Source organism: Sturnira hondurensis, unplaced genomic scaffold (assembly GCF_014824575.4).
Source record: "Sturnira hondurensis isolate 20B ecotype Veracruz unplaced genomic scaffold, ASM1482457v3 Scaffold0005626, whole genome shotgun sequence".
Taxonomy (NCBI): domain Eukaryota; kingdom Metazoa; phylum Chordata; class Mammalia; order Chiroptera; family Phyllostomidae; genus Sturnira; species Sturnira hondurensis.
The window spans coordinates 12,477-25,718 of NW_028078257.1; the positions used below are offsets into that span (position 1 = coordinate 12,477).

A 13,242-nucleotide genomic window follows, 5' to 3' on the forward strand; every position below is an offset into this window, starting at 1 on the left:
AGGATTTTTACATATTCTTTCTTATGCCTGATTTACCCCGGATACCAGCCCTTTCCAACATAGGACTGCACCACCTTCCCCATCATAGGTTTTCAGGCTTAAGTGGATTAGAGCCAGGCAGCGCTTCTCCCAGAAGGAAATGGGGCTTGGGCTATGTCACAATAGCCCGGGACGTGGGTCCATCGCTCCCTCTTTGTCGCAGCTCCACACCCACCCCTGCCGAGTCCTTCCATGATGGCCTCCCAAGTGATCGTGTCTGGCCTAGGTCGCACCTCTCTGAGGGGTCATACCCACCATGGACACTGACGATAGTTTGGGGTTAGGGAAAGAAGCAGCGCTTGCTGCCAGAGACAAGCTTTGTCTCCTGTGCCCCGCATTCCAGAGATCCTCCCTAGCTCATCCTTAGCCACAGGGGGTAGAGTTACAATTCCTGAAACCAGGCGGGGTGGTTCCCAACAGTAGGTCATGTTCCATTCTAAATGAAGAGGTATAAAAATATCAACAAGCTCAGATGAATGTAAGGGATACCTAGGGACCTGTTGCTGAGCTGGCTGGGAACAAAAAGAACAGAAGCTAACAGCAGATTTTCCCAGCTCCCAGTCAGATTGAGTTATCCAATGCCAGCAGGGGGCAGCATTGTCTGCATTTGGGGAAGCTACCAGTACTTAACTGAGGTTTCCCTGGACCTGTATGATGCTTTCCCCTGACATCCTCTAGCGTGGGTCATTGAGGGTGAGGGATGTCATGTATATGTTGTATCCCAATAGTTTTACTTGTGGGAGTGGCCGTAAATATCCCTGAATCTCAGACACCGTAGAGATTCGGACAAAGAATATATGGGGATTCATTTAGACTGAAGAGCTTCAAGAAAAGGTTGAAGAGGGAAAGAGATGTCAGCCTTGCCTGTGGTCCTTGAATAATGGATTAATTGTTTTTTTCTAGCCAACATAAGACCTCGTCCTCCTCCCAGATGTCTCAGAAGGGAAGTCTCTGTATTCCTGAGCCAGAAACCCCCCGCTTCCTACAGTAGGAAGGACAGACACATCCAGGTGGGCTCCATTCCTAGGCACCTGAGTTATTGGTCTCAGTGTGTTCTGAGTGAGAATAAACCATGTCAATTAGTTGTGCTGTTGGGTGTGCTGAAACCTCCAGAGTAAGTATCAAGTCATAATGAGGTGAGGAGAGGCAGGTGCAGGTAGTAAATTTGCATAGAGACCACTCCCTCCCCTGAGGCAGGAAGAGGGAATAAGAGAAGCCAGAACCAAGCTTGGGGGCTCAGAAGGCAACACTTGGGGGATCTCGACCATGGCCTGGGCTCTGCTCCTCCTTACCATTTTCACTCCGGGCTTAGATGAGGCCTCCAGGGAAGGGACCTTGGGGACATCTGGGCTAATTCTTTGTCTCCTCCTCAGGCTCACCTGGTTCTGCACTGAACTCAGTACTGAGCATGATTTTGCTCTTTGCAGGGTCCTGGGCCCAGGCTGCCCTGACTCAGACTCCCTCAGTGCCCAGGGCTCTGGGGCAGTCGGTCACTGTCTCCTGTGCAGGAAGCAGCAATGATGTTGGGTATACTAATGATGTCTCCTGGTACCAACAACAACTGGAAACAACACCCAAACTCCTGATTTGTAGTGTCAGCAGTCGGCCCTCAGGAATTCCTGGTTGTTTTTCTGACAGCAAATCTGGCAACACAGCCTCCCTGACCATCTCTGGTCTCCAGGCTGAGGACGAGGCTGATTATTACTGTTGTTCATATATAGAATGGTGTTCAATGAGAATGGGGACCCCCACAGTGTGAGGGCTTTGAATTGTTTCTGGTCCCATCAGAACTAGGAATGAGGACAAGGTGGAACCTAGTGGATATCGAAGATTGGCTTCTTGTTATGCTATGTGGGTAATTGGAATGCAGCCAGTGGTCCTCTGTACGGTTTTACCCGGTGACAAGGAATAGGCTACTTGATCCCAGGTCTGATGGATTGATCTCTGAACAGGTCATTGATTACTACCACTTTACTATTATGTCACACTAGAGACATTATTCTCTAAACCACATCATACAGCACTTAGATGGTTGGAGGACCCCCACTGAAATTGCTGTGTCAAATAGAAGACTGTCACTTCCTCCCTTGTCCCATTCCCTTTCCCCCAGTGCCTGAGACTGCCGTACACCTGTGCCCTCCGTTGGGCAGGGTGTCACCTCTCTTTCCTCTTCACAATGTCCATGATGCATAGTGAACAGCAACACAAAAATCGTGTTTTCTGAGCACTTTTCTTCATAGAACCTCCACTTATCTCCTGAGGACATTTCCATTCCATTCTGGCCAGAACCAATCATTCCTGATATGTCAGTTTTGAAAATCCATCTCCTCCCAGAAAAATACACAAAGCCATGTGTCTTGCTGTGGATCAGGGAGATTTTGCCTCACAAATACAGATAGCTGTCAGGTGAGGTCAACTCAATGTACTAAGTAAAGGGTATGATAAAGAACATTGTGTGTCCCATGTGACAGATGAACACAGTCTGAGGACAATTCCAGGAGTTGGGATCTTTGCCAGTCATGACTTGTCACCTCTAAGAACCTCAAACACAAGATTTCCAATTCCTGCTGTCCATTAGGTGGTAACAAATCCTACTGAGCACTCTCTCTCTCCTTCGTGGATATGTTGTGCTTCAACATTGTGGGATGTCAATCTGTCCTCACTTTGTCCTGCTTTTTTCATCCACTTTTCCTCCTGCAATTGATTTCATTTCACATCTAATGCTCCACACCCAAGATCTACATCCGGAACACAAACCCTGTGACCAGATGGGTACTAGACAAGCTCAATGGTTCTGTGGGGAGGGTCTGGACTTCTATGTTAGGCAGGTGCCATTCCATTCTAAAGGAAAAGGAATAAAAAGATAAATGAGTTCAGAGGGATGTAAGGAATACCTAGGGACCTGTTGCTGAGCTGGCTGGGAATAAAAAGAAGAGAAGCTAACAGAGCAGATTCTCCCAGCTCCCAGTCAGATTGAGTTATCCGACGCCAGCAGGGGGCAGCATTGTCTGCATTTGGGGAAGCTACCAGTACTAACTGAGATTTCCCCTGACCTGTATGATGTCTTAAAAGACCTTTTCCCTGACATCCTTGGGTGTGGGTGATTGAGGGTGGGAGATGTCATATATGTGTTGTATCCTAATATTTTTACTTGTGGGTATAGCAATAGACATCCCTGATTCTCAGACACCATAGAGGTTAGGACAAAAAATACATGAGGACTCATTTCCACTGAGGAACTTCAACAAGACCTGCCAGTTTTGCCTTTTCTCCTTGTATTGTGGAGTGACTGGATTTTCTCTAGCCAACTTCAGATCCTGTCCTTACCTGCCTCCCAGATGTCTTGTGAAGGAGGTGAAGTCCCTGTATTCAGCAGCCAGAAACCACCTTGATTCCTACAGTAGAAAGAACAGGGACCTGCAAGACGGCTCCATTTCATAGACACTCAAGTAATGCTGTCAGTGCTTTCTGAGTGAGAATAAACCATGTCAAACCATTTTAATTCTCTCAGATTAATGTCCTGTCCAGTGTGAGCAGAAGCTCCTAAATCAAGAGTGAGGTCAGAGTGGGGTGAGGAGAGGGAGTTGCAGGAAGCAGATTTGCATGGAGACCACTCCCTCCTCTGAGGCAGGAAGAGGGGATAAGAGAGGTTGTGGGAGAGCCAGGCTCAGTGTTGGGGTCTCAGAAGGCAACACTCTTGGGGGGTCTCCACCATGGCCTGGGCTCTGCTCCTCATCACCCTCCTCACACAGGGTTCAGGTGAGGCCTCCCAGGAGGGGACCTTGGGGACAACTGGGCTGATACTTTGTCTCCTCCTCAGGCTCACCCTGGCCCAGTACTGAACTGAGCACTGAGTGTATTTTTGCTTTCTTCAGGTTCCTGGGCCCAGGCTCCCCTGACTCAGCCGCCCTCAGTGTCTGGGTCTCCTGGACAGTCAGTCACCATCTCCTGTGCAGGAAGCAGCAATGATGTTGGGTTATGCAGTTGTGTCTCCTGGTACCAGCAACAACCGGGAAAGGCCCCCAAACTCCTGGTATATTATGACAAAAATCGGGCCTCAGGAATTCCCGATCGCTTCTCTGGCAGCAAGTCCGGCAACACAGCCTCCCTGACCATCTCTGGGCTCCAGGCTGAGGATGAGGCTGATTATTACTGTAGCTCATATAGGAACCCTAACAGTGTTCCACAGTGGTGAAAGTTCATGAGGAAGTGAGATCAAAAGGCTCCTTCCTTGCTCTGCAGATGCTCTCCCACCCTGCAGAGGGGCTTCATGCAGCATGTGTAGAGTTCACTTCCCTCTCAACTCCTCTCCCTTCCACAAAAGGAAATATGCTCTTGGGTTTGTTGTCTTAAGACTATGACAGCTTCCTCAGTGAATGTGTGAAATGTTCCCTAAACGTGCCACTCTCTGCAACTTCCGACAGCAGTGTGATGGTGAACATTATGTACTAAATGTTATCTGTTAACTTGGCTGGGATAAGGGTGCCCAGAGAGCTGGTAAAACATTCTCTTTTGGTTGCTGGGAAGATGCCTCTGGAAGGTATTCACATTTAAATGCATAGACTGAGTGAAGCATATCGCTCTTGCCAATGCTGATGGACATCATCTATCACTTGCAGGCCTGGATTGAACAAAAGGTGAAGGAAGGGGGAATTTTTTCTCTGCTTAGTCATAGATATCCATCTCTTCCTGTCCTCAGAGAGTGGTACTGCAGTTCTTCACTTTTGGGACTCAAACCAGAGCTGACACTGTTCGCTCCCAATCCTCTGGTGTTTCGTTGCAGACTGAATTGTACCACTGGCTTTCTTGGTTCTCCAGCTTGCAGTGGACTGCGGGACTTCTCAGCCTCCCAAACTTTGTGAACTGATTTTTATTGTATATATTCTGTTTCTCTGGAGAACTCTGACAAATACAGATTTAATAAAGATGTTTTGTATTTATTGACCTTGAGTCATTCTAAATAAATAGAATTTTAATGATGAGTTTTCTCTAGTGATTCTGAGATTTCTGGAATTGGTTGTTTAATCTGATTAGCTGTAATGATGTTAATGACTCTATTCCATTAGTAAAGGGAGCATAGATCATCCAAGTGCTGACCTATTTATCGAGATAAACAATGTTTCTGCATTGGATACTTCTAATCAGTCACTTAAAAGGAACATGGAGCTAAATGATTCTGTAAATGATGTTCCTGAATAATTTTTGAACACTAGGAAGTATTGTGACATTGGTTGCTTGCTCCTAATATTACTGGATAAAGTGCTGGGAGACAGAGATGAGCTCGGGGATTTCCATTCTCAGCTCAAGAGACCTATAAATGACTTAAGAGCTTGTAGGTGTGCTCTGAAAGAAAGCTTTAAGCCATGTACCAGTTGACTGAAATTGCTGAAAATCAAATGCAGAACCTCTTCTTTTGATTGGCTAAATTAGACTGGGATCTCATAAGTTGTTAAGGGAAGGTGCGGGAAGAACTTGATGAAGCTAGGCATATTGAGTCTCTCAATTCTGGTGAGTCTTCTTTGCCAGTGGAAGAAGCTCCCCACCCCACTTCAACAGAAGCAGCCTCCTCACACCCAGTGGTATAGGTCTTTCCGCCTCTGTCTGATAGGATTAACCCTATATTCCCTGGAAAGGTGTGACCACCCTGAGGCAGTTGCCATGCAAGGCACTGCTGTTTATCCTCAGGACTCATTCACACCTCTCTGTTTACTACTAGACCTATAATTGGACACAAGTCCCAGCCAGTCCCTCCAGGACCTACCAGGAGGTACATTACACTCCAAAAAGACTACTGGATTCTTCTAGTTTATACAGACAGAATTCCTAAGAGTATGTGTGGGAACAGATACTAAGGATGCAGGATAATGGTGGAAGGAGCATAATGTCGGATCAGGTTGAATGTGTTGATATTTCATGCAGAATCGGGGACTTAGGAAAAGCTCTAATGGTTTAATTCATTGGCTATAACAGATCAAAGGATAGCCCATAGTGAGCCAACTGGAAAAGCTTCACCTACTGTGGTTTTATGTAGAAGAGATTCAGAGCAGGAGGGACATTGGAATATAAAATGAATTTATCATTGAAGACCTACTGACCCACACTGGCAGGGTTCAAACAACATATTTTCCACCAATATTTTGAGAAATTATTGTATGAAGGAGCCTTAACACCCTTGAAGGGCTCCATGATCTCGATTCTCTAGGCCAAGTCTTTCAGAGGGGGCAGCAGCCCCTCAATCAGAAAACGAAATGCAATGGGAGTGATTTAGGGATTTAGGGAGGGCAGGGGCCAAGTGAAGGCACCAGCTGCCAAAGGCAAGGTGACTGTGGATAGTGTAGGTGATAACAGAGTCAAAGCCGCAATGAGAATAACCTGACATGTACAGACACTGGCTAGTTAATCACTGTGTTCCTAGAAATAAAACAGATAGAAACACCACTAAATTCTCACTTGATCTGTATAAACAGAAAACTTCTAGGTCAAGAGAACAAAAGGCTGACTCAAGTCACAAAAGCAGAGAGTCACAGCCCCTCAGGCAGTTCCTGATATGAGCCAGTTCACAGACCCAGAATCCCTTGAGTGATGGGGGGACAGAGCCCCCTTGAGGAAGGATCCTGGCACACTGCTGAAAATGTGCACTGCTGATTGTTCTCCCCGCCTTCCCCAAAGGGAACCAATGGCTTTTTTTTTATCAGGATAAGTGTGCATTGGGGGAAAGAAAGTCACAGACTTTTTAGAAACTCCTGGACATTGTCTTTGAACTGTCACTGATTCCAAGAGACTGAAAACATCATTGTGGCCTTCCAAGCAGAGTAGGGCACATGGAGACGGGAAACCAGTGGAGTGTTATTGCAGTCCATCTCACAGTGGGCCCTAGGTATCCTTGAGTCCATTTTGAGGTTACTTCTCCAGTTCCAGAGTGTAGTTAGCTTGTGGCTTGAGCTGCCTATCAGAAACTCGGTGTTGTTGGACCCACCAAGGCGTAAAGCTGAGCATGCACAGCAACACTCCATTAACAAAGGAAAGTGGTGTTTCTGCGACCAGACCCAAGCCGTTCCTGAAAGCACAAGCATGTTTCATGAATTGGTTCGAATGCCCATGGTCCCTAGTCCTGCTCCACTGTCTTCTGTCTCCCAGCGTGGCCCCCTGGCTCCATGCAGAGCTTTCAACAGTCATCTGTCAGAGGAAGATGAGCCTCAAGGCTGGTTTACAGATGGTTCTGCTCAACCCACAAGAACCACCAAAGAGAGGAGAGCCACAGCATATAGCCCCTCTCTGGGTTCTCTCTGAAGAACAGTGGTTACAGGAAATCTTCCCAGTGTGCAGAACTTCCAGCAGTTCACCTCATTGTGCACTTTGGAAGGAGAAATGGCCAGGTATGCAATTGTATTTTGAGTCATTAGTTTGGACGGGTGGTCAGGGACTTGGAAGGAACATGTTGGAAAATTGGTGTGAAAATAAATTTGGAAAAGAGGTATGTGAATAGACCTCTCTGAGTAGGAAAAGAAGCAAAAATATTTGTATCCCATATGAATGCACATCAATCTGTGACCTCAGGAGAGACTTTTAAAAATCAAGGGGGTGGTGAAGAAATCCAAGATTACTGATTCGAAAGAATACACGCACCCTTATGTTCACTGCAGAATTATGTACTATAGCCAAGATATGAAAGCAACCCAAGTGCCCATCAATAAGCGAGTGAATAAAAAACTGTGATATACAGTGGAATATTGCTCAGTCCTAAAAAAGAACAAAGTTTTACCATTTGAAACAGCATGGATGGACCTAGAAGGCATTATACTCAGTGAAATGTCAGTCAGAGGAAGAAAAATACCATATAGTTTTACTTCTATGTGGAATCTAAAGAACAATATAAATGAACAAACAAAACAGAAGCAAACTCAGAGACACAGAGAGCAGGCTGATGGTTGCCAGAGGGGAGGAAAGTTGGGGGACTGGGTGTAAAAGGTGAAGAGACTGAGAGTTACAAAACAGTCATGGGGATGTAAAGTACAGTATAAGAAATATAGTTAATACTATTGTGATAACTACATATGGTGCCAGGTGGCTACTGAAAATCTCAGGAGGAACATTTTGTAAAGTATATGATTGTCTGACCATTATGTTGTCTGCCTGAAACTAATACAGAATAATACTGACAATAAACTGTAATTGAAAAAAATTAAAATTACATGCATAGGATGAGCTGTTCTGTGGCTAGTAGTTAGCCACCCTGGCTTCATCCAATGGCCCCATGAACCAAGTGGCAGTACTGGTCAAGATGGCCTTAATGCATGGACTCTGCTGCAGGAACTTCCATAATCCAAGGTAGACCTGGGAGTCCAACAGGACTGCTAATAGCCCAGACCCTTCAAGAATAAAGGTTCAGGTTGCTGCACCAGAGCCAGACCCACAAACAGCTGAGCTGCTTGCTGACGGCCAAGGGAATAGAGAAAGGGCAGTAAAAGAAGGGAGGTGTAGATACCAGCTGTGACCACTTGTATACATGAGGACTGTGTCACGAGTATGTCCTGTTTATTTCATTATGAATATATTCATGTGCATGTACACATGTATTAAGCAAATTGCTCTGTTTTCTTTCCTCTCTTATTCTCTTATCATGTAATTGCAAGCCACTGTCACCTCTTGAGGATCCATGTAGGGTTCAAATATTTGGGAGGCAGATAATCTCCAGAGACTTACTGGTGCCTCAGCCTTTCAGCTCCAAGACCCCTGAAGTTGCCTGAGTCGTCTTACAATGTGGGGGCCACCATCTCACTGAATTAAAGAGAGCACTGACGTAGCCAAAATATTCAACCCAGTCCCAGAGATCAGGGCCATGCCCACCTCTCCATCCTTCCCCCATCAGTTGGGAAAAGCCTTATTACATAAACACAAACACAGAATCTCAGGTTCCCTGATTCCCCACCCTAGGTCCATAAATGACCAGGCTCCTGGGTCAATCAGAGAAAGAAGTCTGCAGATCACCACATGCACCTCTTTCTGGCAGAATGCTCCAGGGGCCACAGACGGTGTGTGATATAAAATATCTGGTTGAATTCTAGGATGTCAAGCCCTCCATTTTGACTTGAAAGGGAACAGTTTTACTTGGGAGTGTTTGAGAAACAACTGAGGTTTGTTTTAGAAGAAGTTAGCTGGAGACCCAAAGTTGAATTTGTCAGGGCTGGGTATCTTTTTGGATATGTGAGAAGCAGGGGACACTGTGGGATCATGTATCTGTTTGTCAGGACCTGGGGCCCAGCTGTGAAGCTTTTCAAGGAGCAGCATTTGCATTTTCCACAGGTGCCCACCAGGTGTGCCTAGGCAGCTGTGGTGACCCTCACAGTCAGGCAGGGCGGATGACAGGAAGAAGGAAAACATAAGCAAAGCCCTCCTCACCCCTCCCTTCTTTCCACCCTCGCTTCACCTAGCAGGGTGTTTACCCTACTGGGACTTAGCCCTGGGTGCAAGCAGGAAACTGGATGGGAGATTTGTGTGAAGACCACCCTTCACAGAAGGGGTGGAGACAGAAGATTTGGAGTTGGAGGAGTTCAGCCCCAGCTGCGAGGTCCTCAGGAAGTATGTGCAGGAACATTGCCAACATGTCCTGGACCACTGTCCTCTTTGAGAGACTCTGCACAGGTCAGGGCAGACTTCCTGGGTGCTGGGGACATGGCAAGAACAAGCAGCCTTGTGGAGGATTTGGCCTAACTGCAGTGCTCACGGGCATCTCTTTCTGTTCTCCTCAGCTGTCAGCTCCTAGCTTGTAGTGACTCAGGAGCCTTCCCTCACCATGAGGCCTGGACTGACAGTCAGCCCCAATTGCTCTGTGAGTAGGAGACCAGTCACAACTGGGAGTTCTCCAGGATGACTCCTGAAGAACCTTGTCCAAGCTCCTCCTTGGCTCATCTACCAGATGGTCAAACACCTGACATTTGTCCCCAAACTTTTTTCAGGCTCTGTCCTCAAGGACCGAACTGTCTCACCATTGTGGGGATGCAGCCGGAGGATGAAGCTGAGTGCTTCTGTGTAGCCTGGCATGATGCACCTGCCTCACAGTGACGGTTTGTAATGGGAGCTGCATCCTAACATCACCAGGCTCATCCTATCAGCAGTGTGAGCAGAGAGAAAGAACCTCCCCACACCAATGAGGGCTGAAACCCACCAAAAACCCTGCTCTGCTCCCTAAGCCAGTAGTTGAATTGGATATAATGTTCCTGGGACATATGGATTTCCTCCAGGGCAACGTGGATGCTACCTCACTGCTTCATTAGCAGTCAGTGCAAAAGAAAGGAAGTGTGAGTGAAGGTGGTCTGATTTGCATTCTGTGGGGTAACAGGGTTTTTGTTTGGGGAATGCATGGCATTCTTTAGACTATATGTGATGAATTAGAATTTGAACACTAGCTAATACATGCACATCAGCAGAAAATTTGCGGATGATACCTGTAGTCAATGCTATTGGTACTGCAGCTCAGTTGGTGTGCCCACTGACCAGCAATGGAGGGGGCTCTGGCTAATTGTTCACACACATAGATGAACCTCTGCAGAGGTTCATCTCTGAAGACTGAAGTCACCTTGCAAAGAGGGGCTTGGGAGATACCCAGTCCCTTCTGTAGCCAATGACTGACTAGTGTGGGAATATACAAGCCCTGTCCCCCTCACCTTTAAGGCATCACACCCAGTGGTGTGGAACTTATGCTCCAGAGCTCCTGATAGGTCAGGCAGAGGCCAGGCTTCCCTTCTTACCTTCCTCACCCAGCTCCCCAGTCTCCCTCTTAGGTTTCTCTTAAGGATACTCTCTAATAAATCACATGGGCCCACATTCCTCTCTCGGGCTCTGCTCTGGCTCTCCATATCCAAGACCATCACATGCAGCATGTCTTATACATTCTTCCAGAAATAGCTGCAGAAAATATCACTGCTCTAACCTTTTCCTAAAGATTTTGCTTATTTATTTTTAGAGAGGGCAGAAAGAGGGAGAGAAACATCGATGAAGGAGAAAAGCAGTGATCAGTTGTCTCTTGCACAAGACCCAACTGGGGGCTTAAACCACAACCCAAGCATGTGACCTGATTTGGAATCGAACCGGTTACCCAGCCAACTGAGCCACACAGGTCAGGGACCACTGCCTTATTGTTCATAAGGCTATATTTCAATGGGAATAAAATCTTCAAATATCGACATATTTTACATTACTTTATACAAAGTCTTTGAAATTGTGTGTGTGTTTCAGAACTACAGCACCCCTCCACTGGAATGTCCACATTTCATGCTCAACAGCTGCCTGTGGCTTGTGGCCACCATATTGGACAGAGCAAGTTGGAGGAGGTGACCTTGGGTAACTGTCCCTGCAGTACATACAGCCACCAGGAGGAAAGGAGGGACCCATGAAGCATATGATGCACTAGGGAGAGGTGGCTGCTCCAATTTCCACCCAAACCAGGAGTACTGAGGGCACACAGAAACAAGGGAGCTTTATAACAAGTTTCGACAACACTGCCATTCAAAAGACAAGGTATTAAATGCACCGGCAATCCTGAAGATGAAGCTGGGCCATCAAACACACTTTTTGTTAGGAGTGTAATGACTGACAAAGTCTGCATTGACTTTGTGTAAATATTGGTTCAAGAATCCATCGCATTGGGAAGATCATGTCATAAATGTTACACAAGTCATAAAGTGATGCTTTGGGCAGAGACGTAGACAGAAGGAGAATCCTAAGGTGTTTTTCTGTTTATTTGTTTTTGTGGTTTTTTAATGTGAATGGAAGACTAGCTATTCTCCACAGTGGGGTGTATTTGCTTCACTCACATCCACACATCATGTTTTGAAGGTGAAATCTCCCAGAATGGCACTCACAGGTGATCTCCCAGGTGGTCAGGAGATCCACGGCACAGGTGTGAGCACTGGCCTGCAGGAGTGGCCAGAGGGGCCCATGGGGACCCTAAGGTGTGATCGTGAGGAGTGGAAGCCCCAGGGTGGGAAGGGCAGAGAGGAGCCGCTGTGGTCCCCTCAGCTGGGGACAGTGGGGGGCGTGTGTCAGGCACTAGAGCCTGGTCCCCTCTCCACTGTCTATCAGACCAAACTCCAGGAGTGAGTCAGGGGTCTGTCTGTCTGTCTGTGCACATGAGCCACTGCAGGGCTGCACCATCAACTCCAACCGCAATGCCTCCAGCATTTCCCAGGTGAATTAATTACATTATATTCTCAGCAGCACTTGAGTGAATATGAATACATTTATTTGAGATACTAGGTAACAATGCACATTGCCAATCATATTTATCAATATTAAAATATTTCTCTTCCTATTTTGACAGTCATCCAAACTCAATGGCCTTGGCAATGTTATAAAAGGAATTCTGATCTAATTCTCCTGAGGATCCCAAGCTGAACCCTAATGTCTCACTGTGTTATCTGCAATGGTGGACAGGTCCCCACCTCTGTGCACAGAGATCCGGGTTTCACTGGGAAACACAGATTCCAACACCAGGGAGATCTGAGCGCCGTCAGAGCAGATTCAGGGGGATGCTGCACCTACACACAGAAGGCAGGGCTGGGACTTAGGGAGTCAGCAGGCTGGGACCTGACTTGGAAGAGGATGAGGATAAGGGATATGGAGAGGGGCCAGACAGAGAGGGCATTCACAGGTCAGTCTCTGAGGTCCATCTCCTGGATTGGAGCCTTAACTCATCACTGTCCGGAGGGGGGGGGGCGGTTCTTGGAAAATCATACCCTCACAAGGTCAGCTCCCTGACCATTGGAAGGTGCCTTCAGCACAAGGATCATTTTGGATAATTAAGATATCTGGTGAGGGGGGTGCATATAAAACACTCACCAACTGTCTGGCGCCTATTAAGGCCTCCAAAGTAGTCAATGGGTTGAGCTACTCACATGGAGAATGACATTCATCCTGGGGGCACCAGGGGGCACTGTGGGTCTTGCCTTGGGAACTCTGATAGTGCAAGTCCCCTGGGCTCTGCTCAGTGCAAAGGGTGTGACTGATGCTCCTTTGAAGACAGTTTTATTGGGTAAAATCAACTCTTAATGAAACCAACACCTGGTCCTTCCTCTGACCTCAGGAAATTACCAGCAGGAGGTCGTCAGGCTTGGGGTTGAGACAAGATCTGAGACAGATTTGCATTCATGCTCCTCCCTCTTCAGCTGCAAGGACAGAGGATAAGACAGGGGCTTGGAGAGGCCA

The 13,242-nt window shown here is 46.9% G+C and overlaps 1 long non-coding RNA gene across 3 annotated transcripts in view; it reads left to right on the top strand.

The window, feature by feature from the left end:
• The first annotated feature begins 3,686 nt into the window (after positions 1 to 3,686).
• LOC118988050 (uncharacterized) overlaps positions 3,687 to 13,242 on the top strand; it is an 11,763-nt gene continuing 2,207 nt past the window's right edge. The window contains exons 1-3 of one of the 3 annotated variants that reach the window (XR_005066708.1): positions 3,687 to 3,798; positions 3,915 to 4,217; positions 12,965 to 12,976. This is a non-coding gene — a long non-coding RNA (uncharacterized LOC118988050). Of the gene's footprint in view, positions 3,799 to 3,914; positions 4,228 to 11,419; positions 11,431 to 12,964; positions 12,977 to 13,242 lie in introns of those variants that run through there. The other 2 variants (XR_005066709.1, XR_005066707.1) reach the window with 2 other exon arrangements.